The 25562-nt window shown below is 36.1% G+C and overlaps 1 protein-coding gene across 7 annotated transcripts in view; it reads right to left on the bottom strand.

Moving 5' to 3' along the window:
• Positions 1–25562, bottom strand: part of RIMS1 (regulating synaptic membrane exocytosis 1) — a 482695-nt gene that overhangs the window by 25956 nt on the left and 431177 nt on the right. The window contains exon 1 of one of the 7 annotated variants that reach the window (XM_012646056.1): positions 9272–9404. The exons of the other annotated variants lie outside the window; for them this stretch is intronic. The gene's annotated coding sequence lies outside the window, so the exon portion shown is untranslated. Of the gene's footprint in view, positions 1–9271; positions 9405–25562 lie in introns of those variants that run through there. 7 annotated transcript variants of the gene reach the window in all.

Genomic DNA, 25562 nt, shown 5'->3' with positions numbered 1-25562 from the left:
TTTTAAAATAAAAAAGTAGTTGAGATATAAAACCATCACATACATCCAACTGATCTTTGACAAAGCAGACAATAATATACACTGGGGAAAGAAGCCCTATTCAATAAATGGTGCTGGGAGAATTGGATAGCCACATGCGGAAGAATAAAACAGGATCCATATCTCTTACCGCTCACAAAAATTAAATCAAGATGGATAAAAGACTTAAATGTAAGGCATGAAACCATAAGAATGCTAAAAGAAAATGTTGGAAAAACTCTTCTAGATATTGGCCTAGGCAAAAAATTTATGAAGAAGACACCCATGGACCAAGAGGCAGCCAAGAGGATGTGCCTACCCAGGGTCCATGCCCACCCAGAGCCCATATTGCCTTCGTAGTAAGCCTTCAGATTCCTGGGATCCTAGACTTTCCTGCCTAAATGGCCCTGAATCCATAGCCAGGGCTGTCCCAGGTGTCTTTCTAGGGTTCATCCTCCTGAGGACGTATAGCACCACCAATGTGTAAGTCCAAGTGGGTGTGGACAGAGCTTGAACACATGTGCAAGGTCCCTCAAGGTGCAGGATGGAGCCAAAGTGTGGCAAGAGAAGAAAGTGGGTGACTGGTCCCAGCAGGATATGGGGTAAGCCAAGGACAAGCACAGAGCTCTCAGCAGTCTCAGAATTCTAAACTGGATCTCCTTGGTCACTACAAAGATATTTGTCTAGGTAGGATACTAAAAGACCTTTTATTTAGCATTTTGTTGGTTTGGTTTATAACTTCTAAAAGACAAATAGTATGTGGGCTTCCATTTATTGCCCAGGGCCTCAGGCAAGCCTAGAATCTCTCATGCATAAAACTGCCCCATGCTTCATAAGCAATGAATTCTTTATTTTGATCCACTTGAAGGAGTTACCATTAGAACAAATTTGCTGGGTATTTTTGTTTGGGGTTTTGATCAGACTCAACAACTTGTGATACATTTTTCGATAATAAAAAAATAAGGAAATCTTACATGAGTAGATTCTTTTATTCTCTTTTATAGAGGTTTTCCTCCCATCAGTTCAGGAAACTTTGGGACAAAGGGGATACGTAAAAGTAACAGTTCTACTGGGTGTGCCTATCTCTGAAGAAGCAATCCTCACTTCTTTCTCTCTGGGGAATGATCCTCCACACTAACACACTGGGGACTGCGAAACCTACAGTCCCAGACAAAATATTCCTCACGGAATAGAGGTGGGACAACAGCAGGGAAGCAGAGAGAGGTTCAGTGCACTTTGTAGAATAAAACCAGGATGTGCTACCACATATTGTAATGACTGGTGTATAATCCTCACATAATTGCATGACTATTTCTCTACATATATTTAATAGAATGTGAAGGCATTATTTGCTAAGATTTGATTTAAGCAGAGATTCTGCAGAAAACCAGGATCAGTCCTTCCAAAACTATAAAGTTGGAAATCCTAGTCTTTTTTTTAAAAACTCCAGAATTTTCAGGAGAAAGAGTAAATACAGATGCACTAACAGCCATCTTTTTTCTCTTGCATTTATAAAATCAAGAAGTAAGAAGTACAGGTGGTCAGAGAGAGAGACATATTTACTCCTGCTGATTTTTAGAAAATATAGTTTCTGTTTTATTAATAGGAACATTTGGATTTTCACTGGCGGACAATTCAGTAGGCAAAGATCATGCATGTGCTCACTGGCAAGCTTCCAGGGAGCAAGGCAGCAAACACTGCAGAGATCCCATACAGGCCATATCTTAGTTATAAATCAATCAAAACGTACTGCCCCTATCCTACTCAAACATTGCCCCCACCACCTCCAGAGACTTAGGAGATTCTACGTCACTGTAGAAGAAGCCAGTTCAACTGTGAAAATAAGAACTACTCAAGTGGGCTTTGCTCTCCCAAAATATTATCATCTGGAAATGTTTCACTCTCATTTGTTACATTATAATCGGAGGCTTATTTGGATTTATGATTACCAACTACACGCGGTTGGTCCAAGTTAGTTCATCAGCCATAATTTCTAACATGCAACTGACATACCTATTCTAGAGGAACGGGAATTAAAACAAACGAACAAAAAATAGTAGTGTTTATTTACTGAGCCATCAGAAAGGTAATTTATGGTTTAGGAAGAGGGAAAAGGTATCATGATTATTTAGTAGGCATAGACAGAGTTAAGATGATAAATTCAGGACAAATTCTGCAGAACCTAACTAAGGGAGAGGAGAATGGATTAAAGAGAGAGAAACAAAGGGAGAGAAAATCAGAAACACCGAAGTTTATGAGGGGAAAAAGATCACAAGAGTGAGGGTGGCCAACAGCACAATGTGATTCTGAACAGCTAGTCTTTCTAAAGAAAAGTACTCTGACTACTTCATTTCAGGCTGGCACTGAGATTGACCCTATCTTGGAGTATGGACGTTACGCGATTTGGGAAAACAGGCAAATGAAGTAAACCGTGCTAATCTGCAGCCTGGCCACACAGGTTTCGGCCGTAATTTGGGGGTAGGTTGTGTGCCATTGATTAAGAATGATTCCATAACTGGGAAGAATATAACTTGTATATAAAACGGTTAACTTGAGCCTGTGTGCTTAAAAGAGTTGGGAAAATGCTGGCCGGTTGCTCTTCTACCAAATGTGGTTAGAGTAAGTGTCAAATAACAGGAAAAATTTGCATATCTGAAGAACAAGAGAAAACCCTTAGGAAATAAAAAGAAAATGTTTGGTGGTAAAAATGGGCACAAAATAGTAAAAATATTAGGTCTTTAATTTTCATCTCCCTGCTCATCTTTTGAAAATTAGCTGAACAAGAACTTGAAATATACAAGACAATAAAATCCTGAAAAGTATGCTGGTGAAGGGAAAGTCTTGTGGATTAGGTTTACCAATCTCCAGAACTGTATTACCTGTAGGAAATTGACTACATTATTTTAAGCACAGTATTTAATGATTCTGCGAGAGAACAATGAATGTGCTTAAGCAGATTTCTAAGCATTCATAGAGTGAAAATGTTAACAAAATGAGAGATAAGAATGAGGCGTATATTATTGATTCTAATTTGACATCCTTAGCAAAGTCAATTACTTTCTGTTTCTCTCATCTTTCCAGACTTTGCTTAATAATCTCAGGGCATTGTCCTAACTGGATTATACACAGTGACAGTCCTCATAGTTTGAAGAGTTTGAGATGCTTTCAGTGTTCACCACACAAAAATGTTTGATTCTGGTTTAGCTACACATTAACAAGTGGGAATAAATGAATGTGGCCAAGATTGTAGAGTTGACAACTCTCCTTGAGAGGGAAAACACTATCATGTAAGCTAAAAACAAACCTGCCACTTTTTCATTAGAGCAGGTGTAAATTTCTAAGAATATTAAATATTTTACTTATATTTTGAGACTTATGCAATATTAAAGCAGTACTAAAAATAAACATTGAGCCGAAGGCCTTGAAATTCAAATGATAGGTGAATTAAACTTACGCATTTTATAATAGAATAGATCTGAAACTTAGCGCCAGAACTTTAAAAATAAGTGATCAAATCCAAACTCCGCTTAAAGAACTCAAGGTGCAGTAAGGTCAAACCCTAGCCTGTGGTTACATAGCTCCTTAGTGACACAGTGAAAATTAGAGCCTCAACTTTTCTATTCCTAAGTTTCTCACTTTTACTGTAGATGAAACTTCAATTTCCATTTTGTTTAAAAAAGAATAGTCTTATTACGAAAGCAGTGGACTGTGTCCTTTATACCCAGGATTATTTGTTTTAGAAAGAACACACATTGTCACACTCCACTTGTTCACACTTTAACAGGCCAAGTCCAACCTCCAGTGACTTCAGCATCTCTCTGCTTCAATAAATTGTTATGTAACAGGTGGCACAACCTGGCTGCAGCCATATATAGTGTCCCAACAATGAATAGGAACCCAGGCAAATTAAACACATTCCAGAGAAATCACTCTAAGTTCTGTTGTTCTCCTTAGAGACAGGAAGATTTTGTTTGCAAACCTGATTCTGAAGTACTACGGTGAAAGCCTCTGAACAATGCTTCTTGAAATTGCCCCTAGAAAAGTACAAAAGGAACAAAAATACTGTATGTCCCTAGTACCCTAAATTCTTGGTAAGTTGATTTCAGCTCTATTTCTCTACAAAATAAATGCACATTTTTTGGAAAGAAAATAAGCAGTCAAGTTCTAAATTAATCTGAGAAAAAAAGAGCATTTTTATGGATTTGAAAGCTTCATTTATCATTTGCTAAGTTAAACCCAAAAAACTTAAACAAATTAAAAATATACCCTGGAAAATAAACCCCGAAAGGCATATGTGAATAGAATTATCTCAGGAATACATTAAATAATTCGGGTGAAAAATTATGGCCAATTTTGTAAAAGTTAAATACCACGGAAATATATACCAGCAATTTCGATTGCAGAATGAGATACTTCTCTTTAACCTCTGTATTTTCCTCTTGAGGACACTGCAATATAAGATTGATATGGTACATCATTATCACCGACATGCATTTATGGCATGTCCAACAGAGACTGTGAGGTCCGATACAGCAATTTCAAACAGGCTTCCAGAACCACAGGGCTCAGAATCACTGGCCCAGTATATCAGCTCCTTGTTTTGGAACAGCTATTGATTGCTATCCTATTAAGATTGCTGTCCCTATTCTGTTGTCCTTCATTTCATATCCTGACCTGCTGTGGGTTCAAGCTAATTTAAACTGTCCCCTGGTTAGACTGCAACCCACAGTGTAATAATTACATTCATAAAGAACTCCACTACTTGCAAAATGTTTTCAACTTGTTGATGAGGAAACCAAGGATGACAGAGGGTTAAATGATTTTGCCAAGATCATTGACAGCAAATAGCAGAACCAGAATTCAAATCTGGAGATTGTAGCTCCAAGTTGCTGAATACTTTGCACTTACAGGGCACTCACCAGGTGAGTGCTAAGGGGCTCATCTATTTACACATCAATTGGTTTGGTCTTGCTTGTTGCCTCCTACCTAGTGTCCTTGAATGCTGGCAGGTGTTTCCTACACTTGACCTTAACAGATTACAATTTATCTCCCCCTAACTCTGGCCTTCACCTGATTCCTGACTCTTTCCAGCTTTCTGGTGTCCTGGGAAGAGAATTTAGTTAACTTTTGAGGGTATACTTATCACACTTCAAATACATATACAAATAAACATGAAACTGTAAACTTCAAATATGGATAAATTTTCAAGTCTTAATTAAAGTTGTCAAAATAGTGCTCTATTGGAAGGAAAGACAGGATGAGCATTGGTGTTACACATCTTAGCATCTGCAGAAATCACATTTCTCCAGGAGAATGCTTTTATTTGAGTGTTTTAATAAAAGAGTACCAGAATAATAATCCATGAGTCTTTTTCTAGGACACATATTTTGACTAGCACTTGTAATTAACCCTAGGATGGCACATGGCTGTGGGAAGAACACACAGAGATGAAATATCAATTAAACAAATTTGTATAAGAATCACCCATAATAAGCCTTTCAGATCACCCCTCCCCCCCCACACACGCATGTACACACACACACAGAGAAAGAGAGAGAGAAAGAGAGAGAGAGAGAGAGAGAGGAAAGGAATAATAGCTTTCATTGTTATAAGCACTTCAAATGTTTTTGATCCAAGTTAAGTTGACAAATATAGTTTAAAAATTTCAAGCTTTTCATGTAAAAAAAATCTCATCTTTTTAGGAGAAAGCACACATTCCCTCACTCCCATTTGTTTTTAACTTTCATCGGAAGACAGATTTCTTCCATGCTTCCTCCCTTTCAACTAACTCCTTATCTACACCAAACCTCTCCTCCTCCTTTTCTGTATTAGGAGAATGGTATCCCTCCTTCTCCTTTGCAGCATTCCTATCATACACTTCTCTTTTTCTTCCTGCTTTCTTTCCTTTAATTTTACCCTTTAAACCCCCCAAACTCCCCAAATTTCTTCTTCCACAAGCTGCTTATTAACATATGTAGGTCTGCCTTCTATACTCTATCCGTTTTCTCAGATCTACGCATAAATACTCATGCCTTTACTTCCCAAATATACATTAAGCACTTCAAGGGTATTGTTATAGGCAGTGTAGATTCAACATTAAAAGGAGCTTACAATTTGGCTTGCAACAGCCATGTAAGCAATTCTATTTCAGTAGGATCAGAAGTATGAAATATGCCTACGTGAGAGATAGGACATGGGGCAACTCAGCATCTCTGCTGGGGTGAGTTAAAGGAGGAGATACTTGAGCTGTAATTTGAAAGTTAAAGAAAATTTGCTGGACAGATGAGGAAGGGAAAGGGCATTCAAGGCTCTGGGAGCAAAAGTCCTGGGAGGTTCTTCAATAAGTAATCATAAGTTATACCTCTAATTCATTATTATCTACTATGTCTTAAAATACCTGCAACCTGGAGCCTTTATCTATCTTACTTAAATTGTGCTTTCAAAGTTCATAATAAAACCACTGGCCTTTTCTCAGGGCAAATTCTTCTTGAATCTCTGGCAGCAAGATCCCTAAATACAGGTGGAAAGCAGGGGGACCATCAGCAATGTTCCATGCCCCATTGGAAATCTTGGAAAACCAGTGAGGAAATATGGCAAAGAGAGGGACAGCCAAGGCTATATGCTATTGTGGTTCTTTTCTTAGCTGTTTCATCTTTTTTCCCTTTATCTTTTAGTTAACTCTTCTTTCTTCTCCTTAAAAATAGTTTCTCCCAAGAATTCAACTTTGATGAATAATAAATTCTATAGCCTTCTCTGCAGATCTCCTTAACTCTCTTGACTATATGGATATCATCTTTATGTGAAATAACTCCCATGGTGGTATCTCCAATCTCAATGAAATTGTTTCATGAGATTTAACTCTTAATTTCCACAGAGTTCTGGCTATTTCCACCTAGAAATCCTAGCAACATTTTAGATTTTACAGTACTTTGGGGTTTTTTGATGTGTCAACTTGGCTAGGCTGCAGTCCCCAGGTTAATCAGGGGTTTCGATCAAACAAAAATCTGAGTGTTGTTGTGAAGGTATTTTGTGGATATGATTAGAGTCCATAATCTATCTCCTATATTCCTTCCATCTTATTTCAACTGGTTTCTCCCCATATTGAGATTCTTATCATTTAAATTGGTTTTGTATAACCATGACAGAATAATTTACATAGAGATGGCATGTTGATCTCTTGCTCCAATTTTAATGGGTCTTCCATAGTCTAGCATGTCATTTACAGTGTTCCTATTTTTGATTCCCACCAACTTTGCCATATTTACCTTTTCCTTCTCCCTGACAATAACATTATGCTCCAACCAAGCTGGTTACATCCTGTTCCCTCTTCTTGAGCTGACATTTTCTGCCTCTAAGTTTTTCCTTACATCATCCCATTTGCCTGGGATGCCCTTTTTGTCTGTTTGCCACCAATCCTTCAAAATCAAATCAAAGCATCTCTTCATACAATCTACTCTGACCAGCCTAAGCCATAGTAATACTGCTCCCTAAACTCCTATATTGATTATTTCCCTATGAATAAATTGGAAATTGACTATGAATTACTCTATGAAAACACTTAGATTAACTTAATAAACTTTTAATAAAAATCTTTCACTTACATGTAACTTGTCATCTGAATATATATATTTCTAGTTTTCTCCCCTCAGCACTCTTCTGTCAGAGCACTTTGTGAAGAGTGGTGCTCAGCAAATGTTTATTGAATGACTAGGTGACTGAATTTTAGTAACTAAAATGTAGAGCATTAACTGTGTCTAATCTTCATAGAAGCCCTAAGTGGTCTTATTAATTGGTCAGCTAGGTAAATAAAATAATTCCAGACAACATTGATTCTGTACTCTTGGTTTCATACCAAGTTTATAATGTGAGGGAGAAAAAAGGAACATTTACTTACGTAGAAAAATAATTTCTCGCTGCTTATAAATAATAAACACAGATAATAAGCAAGAGGACATTTTACTCTATTAACTCTGAAGATGGCATAAAACCAAATAGATTTTAAGAATACTTTTAAGACAAATAACTGAAACTAAACTGGGAATTAGGGGAGGGAAAGATATAAATCTCAAATGTATTACAGCCATCCTAAGTATATTTATGCCTTTATTCCATGGATAACCCCTGCTTCTGAAGTTAAATGTTAAATGAAACTAAACATTAGGAATTAGTTTCATATCAGCATTACTCAGAATGTAAAATGAAAACATAATGCACAAGAAATATGCAGAAGACTCCTCTTTGATAATTTATAAAAACCTTCATATGCAAAAGTATCCTCCATCAGATTTTGATTTAGAGTCCTAAAGAAGTAAGAAAGGAAGTTACTGATAAATATTGATGTTACCATACAGATGTTATGTTTAGTCTTTGGAGAACAGCACTGTTTTTGAATACATATATGTAAAATTGTCCTTTTCTAGAGGGTTCTCAGAATGGCTTGGCACAAACTCTAACGATGACAATAGTACACTTTCAGTTTCAGCCACATTGTTTGTGACATCAGCATATGAGTGAATAAGAAAATGAATTATGAAAAATATATCAGATTATACTTCTCTCCATAAATTATCTGAAAGCACAAGATAAATCTATTTTTGAAATTTCATCAAATTCTTAACATATATGTTTTCTTCTGATTTAAAAAGTTACATTTCTCTGGTCCTTGCCTGAATGTAACAAAATAAAAGGCAAAATTATTGGAACCTAAATAGAAAATGTGATTTATAATTTCAAAATGCAAAGTAAATATACTTCTGAATTACCAAAAGAAATATTTATATTATGTATTTGCATTTAATTATTTGTAAAGGGGCTACACTGTGTATAATATAGTTGACACAATTTTAAATAGGAATAAAACTGCTTTAAATAAAAATATAACTTTGGGATAACATTAAGATGTATGTTTTGGTACTAATGAGTTTAAACACTGCTCAACTTCAAATCCAGCTTTAAAATCCTGTAAGTCTAGCTTTAAAGTTAATCCTATTTGGACATTATAATTTTATAAATAAATATACAGATGCAACATCCTTCTATAAGTACATCATCCACTGTATAATTTTTACATTTTTGCATTTTCATTTAATTATTGGTAATCTCAAGTACAACACTATCTTTGAGAACTGTTACACATCACTAAGGCTTCAGACAAATACAGAAATCTGGCTTTTGGTTTTGGTTTTATGAAAAGTTATAAATTAACAAACTCCTGTTAGAACTTAGTAAATACATACATAGAACATAGACTTACCTTGTTTATCTTGAAAAAATTAAGAATCAGCATGAAATTGTTCTCGGGAAAACTGAACACGAAAGAAGCTTTGACCTGGTTTAAATAACTTGTGCTGTCTCTGGCCGGAATATCTATCTGAGCTCTCTGTGAAGTCTTTTCTCTCCCTCTCTCCCTGTCTCCCTCTCTTTCCCCTCCTCCTTCTCCCTCCCCCTCCCCTTTCTCAAACACATACACAGTATGATTAAATTGCTTCTGTCGAGAGAGTGTTTTTTCTATAGCTTGTTATAAGACCACGAAGTGCAAAATCACTAAGCAAATTCACCAGTGTCATCTCATAAATTTGAAAACTGCTAAATAGACACAATTTGAAAACTGCTAGTCAAAAAAAATTTAAACAAATTATATAAAAAAGACACATTTAAATGAAATGAAAATATATTGCTTACTTTATTAAATATCATATAGCTTCTCTAATCATGTAAGAAACATCAGAGAAGTAAAGCCCAGGATTAACGCATGATTTCCACGATAAACTCGTCTAAAGGGTTTTTATATGGGCAAGAGGAAGGTTCCATATCCATCTCTTGCATTGTACCCACTTGGAACTTGCAATACACATTTAATACACTTAAGTTTTCAAAATTCTCACTTTCAAGATGCACTTATTAAATAGGTTTTAGCTGCTTTCCCCAGGCCCTTTCACATCCCCATCCCCATCCTCCTGCCAGGAGACAAACACTAGGGCATTGGAAGTGGGAAAACATTGTAAAGAAAAGGTTCTGACTTTTGCTGACCTTTTTTTACATGCTCTATGTCCAGTACTTTACACACATTTTTATTAACTCTCATCATATTTCTCTGATATTGGTGTTCCTATATTTTATAAGCATGAGAACTGAGGCTCAGAGGGTTAAGTAGTATTAATAGTAAGTGCAAAACTACATACCATCACCAGCAAAAACAAAACCCCCCAAACAAAAGCAAATTCTAAGGCCCACCTCCTCTAAAACCTATGTAATCTCTTCAAGCTCTTTTCATAACACCACGTTATGGGAAGGAATATGGTGGCAAGAGGAACACTTTACCATAGCAGCATTCCCCGACAGCTCCTCCTCACTTCCAATAATGGCACTGAGGAATTAAAAGGATTAGAGTCCAGAGAGTTCTGCTTTTTCCTCTTCCCTCCAGGGGAGTGTTAACAGCATGAACGGGTAAAAGGCAGTGGAGTGATCATATTTCCTGGTTAACACAGGATAATCCCGGTTTATGCCTGTTGTTCTGGCATATTACTAATAGTGCACTTTTTTTAGTCTCAAATATATTCCAGTTTGTATTATAAATTATATGGTCAATGTATATATATATAAGAAGTAGACCAATACAATTTATTTTTATTTATTTATTTTTTTGTATTTTAAATTCTTTTAAATTTTTTTATTTGTATAAATTCACAAGATACAAGTGCAGTTTTGATAGATGGTTATATTGCATAGTACTGAAGTCTGGGCTTTTAGTGTAAACATCACACAAATGGTGTGCATTGTATACATTACGTAGTTTCTCAGAAGTAGACCAATACAATTTAAACTAATCCTGCCTCAAAACAGTTGCAAGTGATATTTTGGTATTTCAATTAGACTCTTATTAAAATTGAAATAGAAAGGGATGGAAAAGTTCAGCTTAGCGGTACCTGGTAAACAATGTATCTGCATCTTAGAATTTGAAGTACTTATCTAGGTTTATAGAGGGCAGCCATATCCACGTGGAATGCCATGGTGGAGTGCCCTGGACAAAGACGGAATATTAGCAATGTTGAGATCCTGCCAGAAGACTCCAACAAGGAATAGAAGGCACAGATAGAGGAGGAAAAGAATGGCCTCCACAAGTACATACTGCAAATTTGGGCAAATTAGCAGAAGCGGAAATAACGTCACAGAACTTGTGGCCAGGCAGAGAGCACCTTTGTGCTGTTGAGACACCACTGGCTGGGCACCTTTGTGCGGAGCCCAAACGGCACAACTCTAGGTGGAGACCCTGAGTAGAAGGCTACAGGAACAGAAGCTGTTTGTTTCTGGGCCACATCCCCTTGGCATTTACTGTTCCTGTATGTAAGAATGCTGTCTTACTGCAAGCATCTGCAACTGTCTGCTGAGGGCTTCTTACAATTGCATAGTCATCTGGGCCAACATGGCAAGCAGGCCTGAAGTGCAGGAAGTTAATGACTCTGCAAGTAGTCCTCAGACAATGACAAACAGGAGTTGTTGGATAAATGCTACACTTTCCTCAGAGAACTCCAATAGCCCACAGCAGTAATCTGATAATTAACACACCTTATATCAACTTTCTTTCTCTGTCTCATTTCCTCATAATTCATACTGGTGCTTCCCTGGGACTACTTCTCAAATAAACTACTTGCACTCAAATCTTTGTTTCAGGGTCTGCTTTTAGGGGAGCCCAACTAATACAATTGCCAAAGAGAGGCTTACTCAACTTTGTAAGGCTAGAGAGCTATATGGTTTAGCCAATATTTGAGAAATGTAGACAAGTTTTTATTTATTAGTCAATTGATTAGTATATTTTTCTTTAATTTCAGAGTGTTATGGGGGTACAAATGCTGTGGTGACATAAATTGCCTTTGCACCACCCGAGTCAAAGCTACAAGCGTGCCCATCTCCCAGACAACGCACACCGCACTCGTTAGGTGTGAGTTTACCTATCCCCTGCTCTCCTCTCCCATCTGCCCGGCACCCGATGAATGTTACTTCCATATGTGCACATAAGTTTTGATCGATTAGTACCGATTTAATGGTGAGTACATACGGTGTTTGTTTTTCCATTCTTGTGATACTTCACTTTGAAAAATGGGCTCCAGCTTCTTTCAGATAATATAAGAGGTATCAATTCACCATTTATTTTATGGCTGAGTAGTACTCCATGGTATACATATACCACATTTTATTAATCCACTCATAGATTGATTAGCATCTTCTAAAGATTAGAATGATATAGCTTTTACTTGATATAAACTATAAATGACTAACATGTCATGAGTAACGTGGGAAATGGACATATAGCAGGGCTTCCTTCATATAACCATTCTCTATGGAATGCTAATTTTTATATGGATAACCATCTTGACTGTTTTTAAAGGTATAATAATAATACTTTTCAACGAAGAAATGTATCCCAGTGATACATTTATTTGTCATAATGTATATGAAAGGGCATTAGGCTATTATGAAAGAGTGTAACAAAGTTAAAGATATGCAAAACCATACAGAAAACAACAAATATGACACTGGCAATCTTAGGGCAGAAAAATAGGAGAGCCAGAATAGAGTTATATTAATTGGAGTAGCAGAGAGAGGGCTTGGCCTGTTGCCAGGCTTGAAAAGGCAGAAGGAAAGGACCAGAGTAGAGGAGCTGATGCCAGCAGACTCATCTGAAGACAAGGTTATGTTCCATGGTAGCTAGTGAGGACAGCACCAGAAGTCTTAGAAGGAAGGAGTGGTAGGCCTACGGGAAAGGGTGGCTGTCTGGGGTGAGGTTACCTCTCCTCCCTCACACCACCACCAAGTACTAAATCAGATAACCTTTAAAATCTGTTAAAGGAGGCCTGGTATGATTTGAGAAGGAGCTTCCTAACTCCCCAATTATCTCCTTAACTAGTTTGTTGATGCCTGAAATGCCTGTATTTAGGGAAACTGTGTTTATTACACAATTGGAAATAAAATGCAAACACCTGGTCAAAGAAACAGTACAAATGAGTTTCAGCACAAAAGCAACCAATCAGGTATGCTTCCTATCTTTTATGCATGTCTTAAACAGTGCTTAATGAATAACATTTTTTAAAAAGGAGTCATGGTCAATCAAAAGGCATACATACCAGAATCCTTTTGAGAAGGTAGTTAATAACTTGAGTCTTTATATTCAACTCCAAAAACTTCTCTTCATCCTAACTTATTTCCTGGCATCCACTCTTGCCTTTTCCCCCTGCCTCAGCTCCATTCTCCAAAACAAACAGGAAAAGCTTTAAATCAAATTATGCCACATCTTTTTTTAAAACCTTTTGATGGCATCCTATTGCATTTAAGATGAAACCAAAATCTTAAACATGGTTGTAAGACCTTACAGGACCTGGCCCCGACTTGCTCTCAAGAATGTTCTTGCATCACTTTCTCCCTATACTCTATGGTTCTGACCTTCTTTTATGTCCTCAGAATTAATATTACATTTATTATCATAGGTTTTTGTCCATAATATTCCTTTTGCCTGAGCTCCTCTCCTTCTCCCTGTACTATTCCCCTCTGCCTACCTTACTCTGCCTCATCCCTCAGGTCCTAGAGTAGACCTCATGGCCAATAGTCTAGGTTAGGCTCTCTCGTAGGATTCTTGTGGGGCTCTATTCCTTTCTATAACATTTAATGTACTTGAGATGACCATCCTATGTCTGTCCTTTTGTTACACTATATGACCCATGAGGGTAAGAACCATGTCTATCTTGCTTATTACTGTATTCTCCAAGCCCAGTCTAGTGCCTGGCATGTATCAGATTTTTAACGAACATATTTTGAAGGAAAGAATGAGCAGGGACTTGATCCAAGGTCTTGTGGCCCCAAATTCCATAATCTCTGCATTACATGGCCCAGAACACAAGGAATTGACAACTGAGCCGATGGAGAATGTGATATATATAAATAAAGATGAATAAAGAGTTCATTCATTAGAAACCAAACTTTGGCAAGAGTTCTATCCATTTATTTTTAATTTAGTCAAAAGATATAAAAGTATTGAATGAAGCATTTTTATCATGCAGTTTTATTTGATGTACGGGTATATTAAACAATTCAGGACAAAATTTGTGGGATATATTTATGAAATTGACTTTTTAATGGCTATATTTTGTTGTCTTTTTTCTTCATCTTACATACATATATATTTAGTATCTAACTTGGTATTTATAATTTTGTTTGTTCATTTTCTTAAAGAGGGCTTTCTATAAACTTTAGATCCTACAAAACCTAAATCTGTCCGTGGTGAGTAACATAATGCTTCTCCCAAAGATGTTCACGTCTCAGTCTCTATAACCCGTGAATATGTTATGCTATGTTATATGGCAATCGGGATTATGCTTGCAGATAAAATTAAGCTTGCTAATCAGTTGACTTTAAAATACGGAGATTAGTTTGAGGCTGTAGTGAACTATGATCATTCCACGGCACTCCAGCCTCAGTGTCAGAGTGAGACTCCGCCTCTAAAAAAACAAAATAAAAAAAAAAATAAAGAGATTATCCTGTATTGTCTGGGTGGAGGCAGTGTGATCACAACAGTCGTTATAAGAGGAAGAGAGAGGCAGAAGGGTCAGAGTGATGTGATTTGAGAAAGACTCGGTCAGCCATTGCTGGCTTTGAACAATGCAAGAAGGCTGTAAGCCAAGGAAGGCAGGTAGCCCCGAGACACTGGGAAGGCAAGAAAATGGACCCTCCCTTAAAGCCTCCAGAAGGAACACAGCCCTGCTGACACTTTGTCCCACTTTGGACTTTTGATCTCTGGAATAAGATAAAGCCACTAAGTTTGTGCTAATTTATTATAACAGCAATAAGAAACAAATACACTGCCCCACCAGGAAATTACTCAAAAAATTATCACTTTATAAAAGGGAATTCCCTAAAATTCCCTATTATTTATAATAATCTCATGATCTGATCCTGAGAATACTACAGAATGTTTCCAAAAAATTTTGTTAAAAAAAACCTCTACTATTTAAAGAGAGGATTTCTAAGTATAGGAAATGTATCTACTATAAACATTATGTTTATACCTAAAGAAAATAGTCATTTTTAAATCAAATATTTACTAAGTACTAAAGAACTATACACAAAAACAAAACATTGTCTTTATCTCTATTGTGTTTAGGTATTTGCACTATATACATGGATACATATAGTGAAAAAATGTATGTATATATAAATATATATAGCGTGTGTGTGTGTGTATATATATACACACACACACACACATAGATATATTTTCCTCCCTTAACAAGACTCTACAGAAACCTACATTTAAATCCACACAATAGCATGGATATAATTTTTGGTAAGTTTAAGTTTCCACTCATGTAAGGTGGAAATTGCTCATTTTGCTGGGAGGAATAAAAATGATACAAGTACCCAGGATAGGATCTGACACCTAGAAGGCCAACAGCTATCACATTAACATAATAACTTGGCATTTATATATTTATACCTTGAATAACGTTGTCCTGCAGACCCTCTGCATTTTCTCACAGATAGAGATTCTGACTAATATAATTTTCACATATGCTTGAAAGCAGATGCTAGCAGGAAGACCATTTGACATAAAGACACAGTTCTCTGGTCAGAAGGTACATGATAAAATATAACAAATTAATCTTACGCAAATGTGAGCTTGAAATTATAATAGCATTAAATATGATTATTCAGAGGGTGTTTATAATCCATTATTTGACACAAATCAAAATACTAGAAAAACCGGATGCCATTTGTTGTTTTTCAAGGTGCCGTGAGGGGAGGGATGAAATATAGAAGAGTAGCTATCTCTGCTTGGGAATTTGAGATGGCCATAAAATCTGAACTTGGAGAGTGAACAAAACTGACTTGTAAATTGTTCTGTTTTAGCCTCGTCACTTCAATTAAGGCAAATAACCTTACCTGATAAATTTTATATATTTCTAACTTGTGTAAGAAATCTATGAAAACTATTGCATATTAAGTTTCTATGCAAAGGTCTATGTAGTAAAAAGATGCTTTCAGAAAGTTGAGTAAAATAAATATTTTATGTTGAGTCATTTTCATGATTTTTAACAATAATTCTTCAGCTACGTGCTCTTGAGAAAAGAGTTACTTTAAAACATAACAACATATATTTGAAACTCAACCCTGGGAAGCACTTTGACTTTGTGATTTATGTATTATACGTGTTACTTCTTTCACATGACCTTTGAAGGGAAATTCTTGTCAACTGGACAGGAACCTTTGCTATTTTACACATTAATTAAAATTAATGCACACAAAATATAATAATAAATTAGTTTCCTTGCCCTAGGAAGGTTTTGGCAGCTCCATGGGCACTAAGTTTTAATTTAATAAGCTTTGTTATTTATGCTATGGCATGAAAGCTCAATATTAAGGTGGGTCATTGAAGATGTGCCTAACTACCTCTGTGATTATTTGAGAAGGTCACTCTCTGGAAGAGAAGATAAATTTCTCAGAGGAAAACAGCCTGTTGCATGGCAAGAGTGATGCCATATTGAAGAGAAACCACCATAATGACCAATGTTTAACCCCCACATATCAATGTGTTCCGCAGGAAGGTCTTTAAACAATGCCTGTAGTATATATAAGTCCTCATGAAGATGCTTATCTAACCTCCCCAGTGGTCATAAGTCTTGGCAAGAAAGTCTGAAGTTATAACAATCTGCACATGTTTTATCCTAAAGCTTGCTATATAAAGAATATTTTCTGGAGAGAGTCTTGGGGGATCCACCATCTTATGGCTGCCCAAGACATCATTTCTGTTTGTAAGTCCCTATTAAATATTTCTTTCTGAGAAGTTGAATTTGTCAGCCTCTTTCTTCAGCCTCTCAGCTTCCCTGGCCTTTGAGGGTAGCTATACATAGGCCTGCTCACTGAGGTACACTGCTCTATAATGATGTAACTTAAACGTGAAGATGAGCTTAGAGAACACTGAGGAATGGGTGGTGAGAATGACCCTTAGGTAGCTTCTCTGAGGTTTAAGATGTCTCATCTGATCTGATATTCATGGCTGAGGCTCTATTATGCACCCTGAGGGCAGTCAATGTAGTGTTTGAAAACCTACCTATGGCTTTAGGTAGCACATAGGCAGTTTAGAGCCTCATGTGTCTGAAGATCATTGTGCCACTAAATTTCCAACATTGATCCTTTTCCTCCTTCTCTCCCATCACAATGCAAAATGTGTACTCTCTCTCGCTGGATGTGATCTCTCCTGCCTTCTCAAGAACCAAGCTCTATTTGGTTATATTCCCTCTTCATCTTTTCATCTTAAAATCTTCCTTTCATTAGAATACAAGTATTTCAAAACCCATATTCTTCCTTGACAAACTTAATGGCCTCCCTTTTTGTGTTTGTATCTCAGAGAATAATGTTTAAATAAATTTCTTTTTTCTCTGTCCCCATATAATTTCTAGTAAATTTAATACACTGCAAACACAAGAATTTCTCTTCAATTTATCAAAGCATCCTTTGCTAATCAGAAATTCTGGAATCTCAGCAGGTACTTCTAAATATTTCTTCCAGTTCTCATAAAATTTTAGCTTTACTTTGCATTAGAGAAAGACTCACCAAAAGTTTTCACAGATAATGATGTCACACCAGAATTGTAAAGATCTCTCCATTGCTTTTATTAATTCACCTTGCCTCTTAGACATAGTCTTTGCTTATATTCTATTGGATTATAATTTATGATGCCTATGTTTCTTATATCAGTAGTACAGCACAACCCTTTTCTTGTCTTTCTTTTCTTCATTCAACTCTATGATGAGCAAAAGAAAAAAACAAATTCATAGAATTGTGCAAATTCAGCAATTAATTGTTTTGGTATTCAACTGTGTTGTACAGACAAGGTGGCGATATTGTTGAAATGAACTATTATCTAAAGGAGCAGCTGTGTTTTAGGGAAATCAATATATGATGTGTGAAAGTTAGGGTAGCATTAAAAGTGAAACATGAAGGAGTTGAGCATCACCCTTAAGCAAAAAGCGTTAATGGTTTTTTTCAATTTCTTAATCTCTATAAATAATTGGACCCAATATATTTTTTGTATTTAGAAAAAATGAAAAGGTAACTAATACTTACAGTGTAATGATTATCAATTACCAATTTCAGAAAAGTGGGATTATGACTGAGATATGGTTATTAGCAAGGTTGGTTCCAAGTTTACAGAAATGCTAAATGTTGACTATTACATATGTGTAAAGATTAAGTAAAGAAGGTTTTGATTAAAGTCACTGTTGTGCAAAACAAGTTATAGAATCACAGACTATAGAGCTTGGAAGTATTAGAGACCCCATATAACCCAATCCTATTATTCTGCTGCTGAGAAAACTGAGGTTGAATACGTGAAAAAAACTGTCAAAGTCATGCAGGTGGCATCTGGCAGAGAGAGGCCTAAAACCCAGGCCTCTTGACCTTTAGAATAGGACATATTCTAATACAGGTAAACATACATACATACAGAACAATCCCATAAGTCTATTGTTTATACTTTAAAATATTCAACCCATAAAGTTTCCAGCACAGGGGGCTGGTACAATTCTCCGTGTACATGCATCACTCAGCAACAGAACTGGTCCTCCATCCTAGCAAGGGGATGGCTGAACTGCAGAATGCTCTCACGCTGCTACGAGAACATTTCAGCTCAAAGTGCTGGAACCACTTGCCCTCCAACTGAGCCTAGTTGAGGATTAAAAATCAAAGCAACCTAGAACCTGAAAGGCTAAAGAAAAGCCTTTTCTCCAGGGAGGAGCCATGAGAAAGAATCTTTATTCTTTAGCCTACAGGCTAAACTGAACTCTGCATGAATTACTGAATTAGTTCAGAGAGTTGGATTTTAGTGCTAGATGAAAAGTTTGATATCTCTGCTCTTTAGTTAGCTGTGCTTTATTCTATAGTCACAGATTGCAGTGAAAATTCTCTGCTCTTTCACTCATGCTTATGTATGTCTGGGCTTAAAATTCTGTATTATGTTTGTGGGGGGAATTAAGCAGTGTTTTAAAGGATGCTCAAAGTTAAAGGATAAACATGGAATTTAGAGAAGAATGCTCTTCTATACTTACTGAAATATTTTTGGGAATTTTATAGTAAAATAAACATGGGTATGTGGTAAGTGGAAAGCTATTATCTCATGATTTTAAGATAAAATTCAAGACTTAAAAGAATCCTCCTCTTTTTGCTGGTGTTTCAGGTTATGCCCTTAATCTTTCTGGAGATACGTACTACTTTCCTTTGTCATTAGAGGTCCTTCAGTGGAAGAGTTTAAGAAACAAATAACATTATTTATTTATTTTTTACCTACCTCAGCAGTACATTTCTAAATTCAAGAAAGCAAACCATACATTTTCAAGTCTTTTTGGAGCTTAGTGATTTGGAGTTAAAGTAGTTCTTAGTTCACACATTCCACAGACAGGAAACAACATATTGTGAAGATAGCATTAAGGTCTGGAGTCAGCATAAAGTGGACATATCTTAGAGAGATGTCAACTGATTGGATATACAATGTTAACCCATTTTTGGGGTATCACTGGACAGCTTAATATATTGGGCTGGGATCACCTTCAAGATTATGTGGAAGAATTAATGTCAATGATGATATCCAACCTCCTTTATATTTTTTTGAGATGTCTAAGCCAAATAATTATCTAGTAAATATCAACAGACTCTTCTGAGAATCAACACCAGGACAGACATGCCAAAAGTGTGTTTTATCAGCCAATCTGATATGCCCATTATGACTCAACTATTTTTGTGGGGACTAGAAGGAAAGAGGGATATAAATAATGGGTATCGAACTGGAGATATAAGAAAACGATGAACAGAGAGCCCAAAGATTCATTTAACTATAGTAATGAACTACTGGGAAACTGTAGATGGGAGACATATATGTTTGTTAAAGTGTCATGCAATCTAGGAGGTGGAACTATCCAGTATCTCTTGACATAGCAGTCTTTAACTTGAGAACATAACTGCTGCACAATGTATCAGTGTGAAAAACTGATTGCTTATCACAAGGGTGTTTTCAGCCATCTTCATGGCTGAAAAGAAGAATAACACAATTAGACTCTTGTATATAAAGGGAAAAGAAATAATCAAAGGGCAATAATTTTAAGAATTAAAATTTTTTCAGAGCCCAAATATATTATAGTGCCATCATTTTCTGGGTTATTTTTGCTTCAGTAACTTAAAGAATGTGAATACGTATATTTTCTTATTTTGAAAAGTTAAGGTTTAGTTGTAATACTGGCAACAAGTAAATCCTCTACAATAAGCTAATTTTTAAAAAAGGGTATGCTAAATTATAATACTTAAAGGGATTTGTGTAGAGGTACTGAAATATGTAAACTTTATAGACAACATGAAATCATTATGGGTTGACTAGAAAATAATTGCATGTCCCTGTACCCCTTTATTTGCATTTTGTAAAAAATTATAAAGTGATACAACTATTGTTTAAAAAAAGAAAATAAAACTTTAGCTAAGTATACAAAGTGAAAGTATTCATTCTTCTTTCTACATTGTATTGTTTTCCATACCGAATGATGCCACTTTGGGTGCACAATTACAACGTGTAATAGTTCCCCCAACCCCAATTTTGCTATATAGGTCTATGAACTTTGCTCACATGTTTAATATTTTAATATGTCATCAATCACAAAAGAAATGACTTTTCAAAAAAAAAATAAACAGTGAAAGGCAATACTGGCAGTTGTGTTCTACGCACAAAGTAGCAACAGGCAGGCCTCAGGTGATATTTAGACTTACTTCTTGGCCCAGACTTATGTCCCAGACTTATGTAACTAAATAACTAAAGAGGCTGTCGAATAAACTGGGATGTGGCTACATGTTTTATGGGTTTACAAACGCAAGGTGAATAAAACTAAATATATCCATTAATATCTTTATTTTCTAGATAGCAAAAGAATACTAGGAAAAATTACAAATAAATCAAATCGCCTATAGTTAAAACAATCAATAGCAACTCTGTTACTCTTAGGAACTAACGCTGAGCATGGGATATAAAGCTTCTAAGGAAAAAAATGTAAGTAATATCCAATGCCAGACTGCATAACACATTTTACTTTTTTGTTAAAGAAGTGCTATGTAGTCATTACCATTATTTTAACTACAGCAAATACTTAAGAGATTAAAAATTGGCTTAGTGTCTGGAATGAATTTAACAAAATGTAGTTCTAGCTTAAGAGTTGGCAACAGAATTCTCCTTAGTGAGAAAACTGTCCCCACTGGGAGCCGGAATAACTTAGTGGTTAAGAGGACAGACTCTGTCGTCACACAGCCTGGTTCAAATCCTTTCTCTGACATCCACCAGTTACTTAATCTTTGCACCTGAGTTTTCTCACTGGTAAACAGGAAAAAAGATAATAGAACATAAACCTCATAGGCCGATTTTAAATATTAAATAAATTAATATTTATAAAACAACTTGGAAGAGTGAATGATATATAAATGTACATGTCTGTTATTTGTAGACATAGACAATCCAGAAGAAGTGATGGAGCAGCAGATATGAGGCAGAGAAGAGAGAAAAAGAGAGTGCAAAATTATGTGTTCTTTGTGACATGATCACTTTTCCATCACCTTTTTTCCTTCAATGCCCCCCATTACCAACAGAGTCGTCATCAAAGTCTATCAAACTCATGAAGTCTTGAGATAAGCAAAGTGTTTTGTTTTGTTTTAAAAAGCAAATAAATGACTGAGATTTACATAGTCTATGTGGTATGGCACAGAGGAAACTGGACTCCAAGAGTCGGAAGAGGCTAGGAAAATTCAAAGCTGAGGAATGAATAGAAATCCTGGGGCCAGTTTTGGAATCTGACAGGCTTTGAAACTGGGACAAAGAGGCTCCCAAAGTGCGTTGGCAATGCAGCATAAGAAGGTAGTCTTCCAGTAACATAAGAAAGCACCAGTATTTTCAGACTCTACTTTAGAAAATGATTTAAACTCTCTAATGATTTAATTAATTATAAGGAAAGATTTTTTTAAAGTCATGTGTGTGAGAGCCAGTTAGTGGTTTGTCTCCTTCCACTGTACAGAATTCATAGTATAGTGAGTGGCTGCTCAGCCAGAGATTGCATTTCCAAGCCCCCACCCTCAGCATCTAGGCACTGCAAAGAATACTAACAGAAATGATGTGTGGCACTTCTAGAACAAGGCTTTTAAGAATCAGATGTACTTTCTCCATTCTCCTTTTATCCTTCCGCCATATGGATTCAGATGACAAGAACGCATAAATGTAATGTACCTGAACCACTGCGCAAAGGAGAACTAATTGCCAACCATAGGCACTTGCTTCAAATTGTTAAATGAACAATAAATAGAATTTTATTAAATTTGAGCCTTTATACATTTTAGGGTCAATTTTCATAGCAGCTAGAATTATGTTAACTAATATACTAAATTACTTGAAGATGATAGCATAGTGTGATGGCTAAGAATATAAATTCTACCACTTGAATGCTGAACCTATCAGTTATTGGCTTTATGACCCTGGGAAAATTATTTAATCTTTCTGAGCTTGAGTTTCCTTATCTAAAAAATGCTGATAATAATGGTACCTGTTTTAAAGTGCTAGAATTGTGCCAGTCTGGCTAATAGTAAGTACCCAATAAACCCATCCTTTATTAATATCTATAATTAGGCTTAGCCCTGTGGATAAATGAATCAGTTAAGTAAGTAGAACAAATGAATCCAGTTTTCTTATAAGTATACAGAGGCATTTTTTAAGATATGAACGAGCACTTTCCCATCTCCTTCCCAATACAACCAACTCAATCTTGGTTTAGCGCTATTAGGTGACCCCTGTGGATAATTTGCCTCGTAGTTTCCTCCTACCCATGCTACCTTCTCCTGTAGGAGCAATAGTGTTTTCTCCTGGTGCCTTACTACACATAGTTCAGATAACATGGACCAAAGGGAATCTCTTACATGTCTGTGCACACAGTCTTTTAATCTCTTCTTCCCTCGTTTCCATTTTCCACCTCCTTTCCATCCATTCCAAGGAAATCTTTTTTTTTTTTTTTTGATAACTAGAAAGCAGCAACACAGTGCAGAGAAAAATCAGCACCATTCTGTATATCACATACTACTTTGAGAGAAGATGGTATAATTTGAGGTATGGTTTCATATTCATACACTCCCTTCTCAATAGGAAAACCCAGTGGAATTTACCAAACTCACAGATGTCTAACAAACTCGTTTTTGTTAGACCAACAAGAAATGAAATTCGATTGTGTTTAAGTCTTTGCGCATTTTACGGTAGCACTGTCCATCAAGTTGTTGGTTGCTGTGCGGTGTAACGGTGCAGACTCAGGTGGCTTGCTGGCAGTGTCGCTTCTGGTACCATCTTCAATGACATGCCCCATTTACAGCACAGACTGTAGCCCAACTGCTGGGTTCAAATTCCAGCTCTGCCCGGAGTATGTGAACTCAGGCAAGTTATGTAACCTCTATGTTTCAGTTTCCTGATGAGTCAAATGGGATGAATAAAGTGAGGCATATCACTAAAGAAGAAAAAATAGTGGTAGTGTGCTTCAGCTTAGTCTAAGGGTATAAAATTATGTGGACATACATTTTATAATTTTCTCCCTGTAAAAGAAAATGAAATCTAAACTAAATATTTCTCTACTTACATCAACTTCTGTAGAAATGACAAAATGCTAAATACCGACACTGGACATTCTGGATATTTATAGGTATTTACACATTTAACTAGCATGTAACAGTACTTTAAATATACTCAGGCCATATGGTATAGTGGTTAAGGACTGAGGCTCTGGGCACACAGACAAAGGTTCAAATCCTCTCTCTGTCATTTGCTAGCTATGTGACATCAGTCAAGTCACTTAATTTCTCTCAGCTTCTATTTTTCCCTTGAAAAATTCAGAGATAATCACTGTCTATGTCATAGGCTCTTGGAGCAACCTCATAGGGTTGTTGAGGATAAAATGTGATCATGTGCAGCATGCAGTTTACATAGGAGCAGTCACATAATATGGGCTGAACAAGTACTAGCCATTCTTATTAGCTATTATTAACCACTTAATAAGAAGAGAATGAAATAAATGTTTGGCACCACATAAACATGACTGCCAGTAATGAGTGGGAATAAAAAACAGTAGCCATTTAAGTTCAGCAGTGAATAATTGCTGGTTTCAGGTCCTACTTACCTAAAGATTTGATGGTGGAGAAAAAATGTAAAGCTGAAAACAGAAATAATGGCTTTTTTTATACCTTGGGGAGGTGAGTAGGATATAACTAAGAATAAATAAGACAAATGCTACTAAAAACAGATTCTGCAAAAAATTAGACTTTCAGGTGTCATGTATGTAAAATTTGAAATATTTGTGCTTCTTTAAAATTAATTCTCACAATTATTTTCTGGATGGGAAAGAATATGTTAAAGTTTATGGAAACCGTGAGAACTAAAGAGCAGATATTTATATTACATTTAACTTTAAAAGTCATTTTCTTTATGAAGCCTTCCTCAGTTAATGCATTCCTGATCTTTCCTAATCTCTTCGGGCTGTTATTTTAAAAGCTTTCAATAATTTTGCAGTCACAGGATGGTGAGCATGAAAGGGATTTGTAAATTGTAAAGTTCTATAAAAAGAGGATTGTTCTTTGCCTGTTGATATATTGCCTAGTAAATGAGCTTGTAAATTACTCCGGGCCAAGGAAAATGCTTTTATTTCTTACGTACCATGAAGAGTGCTCAGTGCTGAGTTCTACAGGGCATAGGCTTTCTCAAATGCTTAGCTCAAGGGTATGTAATGAGCGACAATCGTAAAAATATAAAAGCAGAACAAAAGAATAGACAACTGGCATTGCTTTTAATAATGTCGCTAAGCCATTTACAGAGTAAAATAAAAAGCTATGTGCCGAATTGTGCTATCTGGGCCAGCGAATCTAGGACGTGCTGAATATGAAGAGAAAAGCACAGGCAGAGGTCTTGAGGAGACAGCCTTCTGCCTCCAGCACCATTGGCAAAAGGGAACCAACAGAGCTCTGTGATTACAGAGAAACTTTGATTCAGGCACCATGGGACCCATCATTCACACCACACACACCTTGGAAATTAAAATCAATACTTGAAATTGCACTTAGACCAAATTCAAACATCCCGGAAAAGATGTGCTTTATCACCCTGGTCAATGCATTTACTGCCAACATCAAAATATTTAAATTTAGCCATTTATTCCCCCTTTTTTTCTGTGTACAAAAATTAGATTAGATTTTTAAAATTAATTAATGATTTAAGAAAGTGAATGATTTTTTTCTCATAAAATATAATACTTTTCAGTCTTTACTTTGAAAGAGACAATGAAGAATGATACATGAGAAGACAGAGTTATTAAGCAGTATAGAAAGCCAAAGAACTGAACTTATGGTAAACTTTTGTGTTGGAGGTAAACTGATCCTACTCTGATCTTGCTAATCGTATCAGCCTTCTCAATAAGTCTAATATATATGACAATTAGTATGTTTTCTTCACT

Source organism: Propithecus coquereli, unplaced genomic scaffold (genome assembly GCF_000956105.1).
Source record: "Propithecus coquereli isolate 6110/MARCELLA unplaced genomic scaffold, Pcoq_1.0 Scaffold24, whole genome shotgun sequence".
In the NCBI taxonomy this organism is placed as follows: domain Eukaryota; kingdom Metazoa; phylum Chordata; class Mammalia; order Primates; family Indriidae; genus Propithecus; species Propithecus coquereli.
This window is presented reverse-complemented; position numbering and strand designations above follow the sequence as displayed.